Source organism: Haemaphysalis longicornis, unplaced genomic scaffold (genome assembly GCF_048455015.1).
Source record: "Haemaphysalis longicornis isolate Haplotype H1 unplaced genomic scaffold, Haemaphysalis longicornis Haplotype H1 scaffold_1, whole genome shotgun sequence".
NCBI classification, from domain to species: Eukaryota; Metazoa; Arthropoda; class Arachnida; order Ixodida; family Ixodidae; genus Haemaphysalis; species Haemaphysalis longicornis.
Genome location: NW_027526203.1, coordinates 28005370 through 28013933, shown reverse-complemented (window position 1 = coordinate 28013933; position 8564 = coordinate 28005370). Strand labels below are relative to the sequence as shown.

At 46.5% G+C, this 8564-nt stretch overlaps 1 long non-coding RNA gene across 1 annotated transcript; it reads right to left on the bottom strand.

Moving 5' to 3' along the window:
• Positions 1-2651: 2651 nt before the first annotated feature.
• Positions 2652-8320, bottom strand: LOC144163413 (uncharacterized). Its single transcript, XR_013320922.1, has 3 exons — positions 8149-8320; positions 7461-7547; positions 2652-2719 (listed from the first exon to the last, which is right to left on the bottom strand). It is a non-coding gene; the product is annotated as an uncharacterized LOC144163413 (long non-coding RNA).
• Positions 8321-8564: the final 244 nt, after the last annotated feature.

Here is an 8564-nt window from a genome sequence, read left to right as displayed (position 1 = left end):
GGAATCTTGATTTTTCTAAAGGGTCTTTCACGCGTACCAGCTTCTGATTAAGCCTGTTCGTTGGCATGTGTGCAATTTTAACGCCATATGTGCCAAACACCCTTGCAAGAGCTTCACTGATGCCTTGCGTGTAGGTGACGGCAGCGCGGTTTTGCCTGTATTCTTCAGGAACCCTTTCGGGGGAGGCAACTGAAGCCCGCAATTGTTGCGTCCTCACAAGCTTTGAAGGGTAGCCGTTGCTGCGAAGGTCCTTCCTTACCACGGCTAGCTCTTGCTTGCACAGACCAGGCTCAGAGCAGATTCGTGATGCGCGTGAGAAGAGTGCAGCGGTGACAGAGCGTTTTTGGCCTATAGGGTGCGCAGAGTCGAACCCCAGGTATACCCGTGTGGGTCGGCTTTCGATACACACTGGTTGTAAATCATTTGGCCGACCGTCTCACAAGTACGTCGAGGAAGGCGATCTGTCCATTATTTTCCTGTTCCATGGTAAACTGGATGCATGGAACACAAGAGTTTAGATGCTCAAATAAAGGCATTACATCTCGGCGGTGGATCACACAAAAACAGTCGTCTACGTAGCAGACAAAGATCTTGAAGCCGTCTTGTACGAGCATAGCGCAGAATTTTCTATAGCCTCTAAGGCAATATTCGCACAGACTACTGAAATGGAAGCTCACATCGCTGTTCGAAACCGCTGCTTGTAATAGTGTCTGTTGAAATCAAAATATGTGTTCTGCAGGCCAAATTCCAGGAGACGATATAAGTCTTGCGTCTCAATTGGCGACCATGAAGGCCGAGATACATCGTTCTCGAGTAGATCCTTGCAACTCCGTACCGCGTAATTTTGCCTGGAATTCGGCCTGCAGAACACGTTTTGTTTTCAATGTACAATGTTACAAGCAGCGGTTTGGAACAGCGATGGGAGCTTCCGTTTCAGCAGTCTGTGCAAATATTGCCTTAGAGGCTCTAGAAAATTCTGCGCTATGCTTGTACAAGACGGCCCCAAGATTTTTGTCTGCTACATAGACGACTGTTTTTGTGTGATCCACCGCCGAGACGTAATGCCTTTAATTGAGCATCTAAACTCTTGTGTTCCAAGCATCCAGTTTACCATGGAACAGGAAAATAATGGACAGATCGCCTTCCTCGACGTACTTCTGAAACGGTCGGCCAAAGGATTTACAACCAGTGTGTATCGAAAGCCGACCCACACGGGTAGATACCTGGGGTTTGACTATAGGCCAAAAACGCTCCGCCACCGCTGCACTCTTCTCACGCGCATCACGAATCTGCTTTGAGCCTGGTCTACGCAAGCAAGAGCTAGCCGTGGTAAGGAAGGACCTTCGCAGCAACGGCTACCTTTCAAAGCTTGTGAGGACGCAAAAATTGCGGGCTTCAGTTGCTCCTCCGAAAGGGTTCCTCAAGAAGACAGGCAAAAACGCACTGCCGTCCCCTACACGCAAGGCATCAGTGAAGCTCTTGCAAGGGTGTTTGGCACATATGGCATTAAAACTGCACACGTGTCAACGAACAGGCTTAAGCAGAAGCTGGTATGCGTGAAGGACCCTTTAGAAAAATCAAGATTCCCCGGAGTTGCCTACAAAATTCCATGCAAGGATTGCAACGCATCCTACATAGGTGAAACTGGAAATTTTTAAAAGAATTCAATAGCACCAGAATGATGTCAAAAAAGGCAATGCAAGCTGAAATGCCTTGGCGGATCATCACCTGGCTACTGACCATCTCATCGATTGGGATTCCGCATGCATAATCGCATCAGAGAAGCGCCTGTCGACACGACTACTTTTAGAATCAGTGCATATTCAACCAACTAAAAACACGATCAACCGGTCGCGGGGTAATCTCCCCAAGATTTACATGCGCACTCTGCGACACCGAACCTATAAATAATCGCGACCTTTCACCCCCCTTTCATTATGATCAAAGGACCAGTAGGGGCCCCAAAACGTCTTTATTTGTTTATTTGTTTTTGACCAGGCGAGTGCCTGCTTGTATTTCATCAACACCGAACTAACCCGCCTGGATAACCACTTTATAGACATTGAGCAATTCTTTGAATTGGTTTATTGTAGCAAGCTGTCTTGTTTATTTCCTTATTTTTTTGGCATTTCCTGTCTCATTTGAAATTGGGAGACCAGATAGCTTTTACTACGGGTCATGCACTGGTGACAACAAATATTTGATTTCACTTTAAACAATTTTCAGTTCTGTTTTATTGCTCACCAGCCAATGGCCCGAAATATCAGAGGCTCTTAAAACATATGCTGGCATTTCTTTCCTGCACTGTAGTACAACTAATCATGACTTTTATCATATTTTGTTCACAAATTGTAATATTTAGAAAGTATTTAGCTGAATTAAAATGTTATTTCAGAAGCATGCGCAATCAACAAGGCCTCAATGACTCTCACCACATGGTTCACTTGTTTCTGTCACAAATAACCTGATTGCCGCCACATTCCACCCAAGACGAAGGTAACATACCCTCTGGGATGATGAATATTTAAAATGCCTTATGAGTAAGTGCTCAGCACATGAAATTGTGGCATTAAAATTAAAACAGAAGATCCCTCTGCGGCATCCTTCACTTGGGGCAGCGCTTGATCACAAACTTCGAGAAGCTGAAAAAGGCTCCATGCGCCGCTCCAGCCAGCAGAAACAATGCAGGACGCAAGTTGGTAGGTGGACCGTTGGCATCCTGCGAGTGTGAAGATTTTTATTTAGTAGATGCTCTTCTTTTTGTACCACTGTTTATTTCTCCTTTAACAAGCAGCTGAACTCCTGCAGGTTCTACGAATCATACAAGCATAATAAAATGCAGCAATGCCGAACAATTGGCAGGGTTACCTCAATTTTTCTTTTCTAGGAATGAAAACAATGTAGGTAATCTATGCACAACTACAATCAAACCTTTCAATTTTTACCTACTTCACTCCTAACAAGCACACATACACGTTAGACATGTGAGCAAGCTGCTAAATTAATGCCCACAAACTTAATCAGGCATCAGAAATCGGCAGAGAACGACGTGTCACCTTTAAATGGCACTTTTTTCGTTCAAAACACGTAAATGGGCGAGAAAAAAAAAATATTTATGAGTTGGTACCCTCATCTGGTATGGTTTTCAGGCAATGCTTACATCTCACTTCAGAACCTTCAGGTGGTGGAGATCTTTGAAAACTCATTGCGGGCAAGTGGGTTGTGTTCAAGCTTTCGTATCTTGCCAGCATATGCTGGATTCCAGCATTCCCAAATCACCGTGACGACCCGAATGTGGTGGATGCAAGAAAGAATAAGCACACGCCAAGGGCGTAGCCGAAGGTGGGGTGGGGGGAAGGGGGGGGCCGGTGCCCTCCCCATAATGTTTTATGCCAAGGCTGGGGTGCGGTTTAAGCAGCCTGAAAAACCGCCTAAAGTCACCTGCAGGTGCGGAACCTGCAGTTTTAAGAACATTCTTGCTCATATAAAGCTGACAACAAGGGCAATGTCAACGTCTGATCCCTGCGCCCACTCCAGATGCTGTACCTGTCAATATATACAGCCCGGCTGCATTTCGCGCCGGATACACCGACAAGCGCCGGGAACCTGCCGCGAGCCGATCGAAACAGCCCCACTGTTTCACTGGCGGAACAGCACGGCCGGGGAATGGCAAAACAGCAGGAAAAGCCTCATATAGGCTTACATGTGGTCGGGAGCGTGTCATTCCTTGTCTTTACACTGATACAAAGTATAATCACATGACAGAGCATGTCGCTGTATTTTGTTCAGTCAACTATCAATCCTTGATATGTTTATTTTTCTACCGACATCGCATTTCATTGACTATTGCAGTTCCATTATTTCTGCTGCATAAAAAGCATTGCTCTGCCCCTCTTGTATTTCCTCCACATCAACAAAACTACACAATTCTCCTTATTGCGGAGCTTTGTTTTTTTGGCACTACTCCACTGTTTCCTTGACCTCCCTTTAGAATCAGCATTCTGTATTTGCTTAACCGGAATTTTACTGAAGCCATGTCTGTTTCAATTTAACAGATAGAAATAACGAAATTTAATAAGAAACGTGCAACAAGCTCAACATTCAACAGCAGTGCAATAAGGTGTTCCGCTTAGCGCAAGTTCACTACTCACGTTACTAGCACAAAAAATAACAAAAGGCGATTACTTAAAGGAGCCATGAAGAGAAAACAAAAGTTTGTTTTATTCGAAAGATTAGGTGTTTCATAGTACCCCAAGTGCTTTCCCGGAAGCAAATGATGCTTTATTCACTGAGAAATAAGGCAATTTAAGCCAAAATTTTAAATCTCCCGCTAAAATTGCACATTTCGTCATGTGAACAATGGCGTCATACGAGCCGGTCCATGAAACATATACTTAGTATGTCGACTCCATATAGCACCCACACGCGGGAGTCGACCGAGACGGCGGCCATTTTAAAAATACTAGTAAAACCTAGTGCACCCGCAGCCCTAGTCATGGAATCGCCTGATCTGGAGAACAAAACTCTCGCCGAGGAGCTCGGGCTTGCATTTAACAACCTCACACCACTTGAACGCTCAATGCTTCTAAGTGCACGAGCGGCAAGAGTTGTGGGATACGCAGTGGACGGGAAAGCGACCATTCCGCGATAGCCACAACAGACGAACGCCCAGCCGTCGGCACCGCTGCCTCGTGATCCCCGTCGCGATGGAAGAATACAGACTGGTACGTATGTGCCGTATTTTCAATTTTAGTAGCAGTATCGCTTATGCTAGTTGGCCGGTGTCGTGTATGGAAAGCCGTTCGCTCGAGCGCTCTGCTCCGACCAGAAAGATTCGAGCGTCAATGCGCGGTGTGTACGGCAATTTTTTTCCCCAAGATCAGAGCGCTTTGGCGGCGATTTGACGAAGTCGGCGATTAGCGCCAGCATGTACGGGTCCGTGCCGTAATCACTTCCTCGGAAATGAAGCGAGCACACTCGTACTTCCTTTAGCTCTCTTTCTCATCCGTTTGCAAAGTTCACAAAACATAGCCACTTGCTTCGCCGAGGTTCGTCGTTGGGCAGCACATGAAAGGAGATCTCACCGGCAGGGATGTCGCACTCCCTCGACGATTTGCCCGTACTACATGGGCATTTCAAAACACAGCAACGAAATTTCATTGTAAAGTGCTCGAACAAACTGAAGTTTTCAGTGGTTGTAAACTGTAAACGAGCTCGTAACGACAGCAGCAAGCCAACACGACCTCCATACCGAAACCTGTGCAACGAGTGGCACTATCTTGTTGCTGCTCTGTGTTCCTTACTCCCCTTGTTTCTATTTTTACCTTTCCTGGTTGGCGATATGACGGCCAACCTCCTGTGAAGGGATTACGATACCAAGCAAGGTCGCGGCTGTGCGTGCTGGGACGGTTCGTTGGCCCCGAAGAGCCTTGAACCCGAAAATTCGTCTGCGCGATGGTGGCGACGGCGAGATGTCGAGTTCGGCTGGCGGTAGTTTCGTACGCATTGGCATACACGCTTGCGTGTTCGTTCGGAGCTTCAACCGTTTACTCCACCGTTCTTTGTCATAAGAAGAATGTGCAGTATGTTTCACGGGCATTTAGCTCGCTATGCAAACTGTAAGCCCTGCCTAACATGCGTTTGCTTTTGCCGGCCTCCGCAAATCGCAGAGCATTCTCGAGTGACATAGGTTCTGTTGCGGAAAATGAGCTGGTGGGTCACGTGATCATTTCCTTTTTTCCTAATTATGTAGCTTATTTGAGCGAAGTTTGCGTTATAAGTGGTGTCGTTATGGTTCTAACGAGGCAATCTTTCGAATGAACCAAACTTGTGTTTTCTCTTCATGGCTCCTTTAAGGACGACGACGCACGTTTGCTAGCTTCACCGCCTAATATACGAATGCGCCGCATGTACAGTCCACTGCGATTTGAAGGTTGTCGCGGGAAAGCTACTCTTTCAAACGAAGCAGAAAGAACACCAGTTTTAGCAAATATTCCATGCAAGTTTCGTTATCGTTATTCCATGCAAGTTTCGTTAACGAAGTCCAAGTCTGTGCTTGATAACAACGAATGTACAGCTTGAAACCCAAAGGGTGGCAAGTCAGTCGTGCGGGCCATTGTATCATGGAACAGCCAACAAGGGAGCGAAGAGTGCGAAATCTCGATTTTCATGGTTCCGAAACGAAACCGTGGGCTGGTGGCCCGCTTGGCCGCTCGATGCTGGCGCGATAACCTTCAAATCGTGCTCGACTGTACTTCATAGCTGACAAGAAAACTTAGTAGTCCCTTTTCTAAAGGAAAATCTAAAACACGAGAATCTTGATAGTAAACACCCAGTGTTGGCCTGCACTTCCGCCCGACGAATTTCAGGGACCGCGCGACACTCACGAGCGCACTCATGATCACGCTCACGAGTGTGGGTCAGCCTAACCACCTGCTCTGCGGACGAATGAATCGCCCGTGGTGTGCCCACAGACCAGCGAACGGCAATTTAGGTGATCATCATGATCATCACCATCTAAGCCCCTTAAGGTGGGCTTTACAGTTAGCATTGAGCATACACAAATCGCATGTTAAAGTCAGTTATTTCAAGCTTCGTTTCCAAAACAACGCGCAAGATGGCTTGCCTACATATTTCCCCGTCCCATCTTTTGGTCGACCACGGCCCCCCTCCACCCCCCCCCCCCCGAAAAAAATTCCTGGCTACGCGCCTGGCACACGCCCAATCAGGAGTACGTTCAGCATGCACGTCGGTTGTTTAAAAAAAAGGGTGTAATGTATTGCTCAGAAGACTCAATGCTTGCACGCATCTTGGAGCAGCAACGGCCTTAGCAGATGTGTTTGAGTGGTTTTCCTCTCTCATAACATCCACAGTGCTTTCAGATAAAGCCCCAGGCCTTGCAATTAGCATGTTCCAGTTAAGAATAATGCAGCTGATACTTTACACTTTCAAATATTTTTCTTTGTGGAAGGATGTTTCTTTATTGGCGGTACAGCACTAGCGTGCGTAAATCGCAGCCTTCAGAACCCCAATCAGGCCTGTTTAAATGGTACAGGCAGTTACATAACTATTTGAAAAAGTGGACTGCAAGGACTGTCAATTCACATGATAAACATCCAAAAAATAGCTGAAAACAGAACTGGTAAGGCTTTATCGAAGACTAAACTACAAAGGTAATAACATTTTTGTGTCACCACCTAAGAAATATGGCTTCACCGTAAACATGACTAACACCAGGAAATTCGTATACATGGTGATTAACTGCTACGCCCACATTATGATTTTGGGTGAAACTGAGTTTTCCGAAATTAACAATAAAGGTTGCCATTTAGCAGCTACATATTAGGTTATGCATGAAACACCAATAATTGTTACGGGGGCGAGAACTTGTACATTCAAGTGATCGAACATTATTCAAGTATGGTAGCCCACTGTGCTACCAAAACTGTTTGAAAACTTACGTTCTGGCGGCCAAACACTGTTGACAATGGTTGTGGCTCTTGTCCGGTTGAATGGAGGGACGTGATGTGCTCAGACCGTCCAGAGGTCTAAAACAGGATGACACATGATTACCACTCAGGCAAGAATGGAAATTATTGGGTGCACGAATGTTACAACTCGGGCAACGCAACATTCAGCCAAAATCAATACCCGCGTACAGCGGCGCCGTACACATGGTGAGGTGGCTCACCGCAAACGCAACGAAGCTTGCGAGGCGCGCACATTCGCTCGCAAACGATTTTCCCTCGCCATTTACAACACGGCACAAACGACAGCGGTGATTAACGAAGCCGTAAACGCTGCGCCGCACAAGTAGCCGCCCGTGTTCTGATAAACTACGCGTAAGACGTGGTTCGCAGTGGTGAACTCTGAAGCTGTTCAATATAGTGCTGCGGAATGGGAAACGTTACTGAGTTACTGAGCGCCACTGCGTTACAGAGCGCCAGTGCGTTAAGCGCTCAATGCAAGCACCCCAATGTTCTTTCGCACATCGCCTTTCTAGAGACAAGCCCTCTAGGTTCAACCTAGCCAGTTCAGTTAAACAATTCACACACGCGGGCTCCTGTTAACGAATCCTTAAAGCGGCGATGACAGCTACAAACGACATCCAGTGACAAGAAAGGCGGCAAATGTGACGAGACAGCTTACCTGACAGAGACCATGCAGAGGAGCGAGCGACGTTCAGGGGCAAGCGCCAAGCGAAATTAGCCGTCTTCAGGTGGCAAAGTTGTTCTCAAATACTTCATCGCGAAGTCGAACCCGACAGACATAACCGGAGACGACGAGGTGTCCAATTAATCATAATAACTGCGCTTGTTTAACCGCACGGTCGCACACCACAGTAAACAATCGTTGAAAGACGGGTCACGGGGTATCTGTTCCGGAATCCGGCCACGCCGCCGTTCGCCGTACTCAGGGTATCGGCCGTTGGCAGGGAGTTGCGTAAACAAATTAAAACGACAACAATAAATAATTGCATCTTCTACTGAATATAACATAATCTTTAAGTTTATTATTTATTGTGTGTATTATAATAAAGAAGCTTAGATATTTAAAGTTTACAA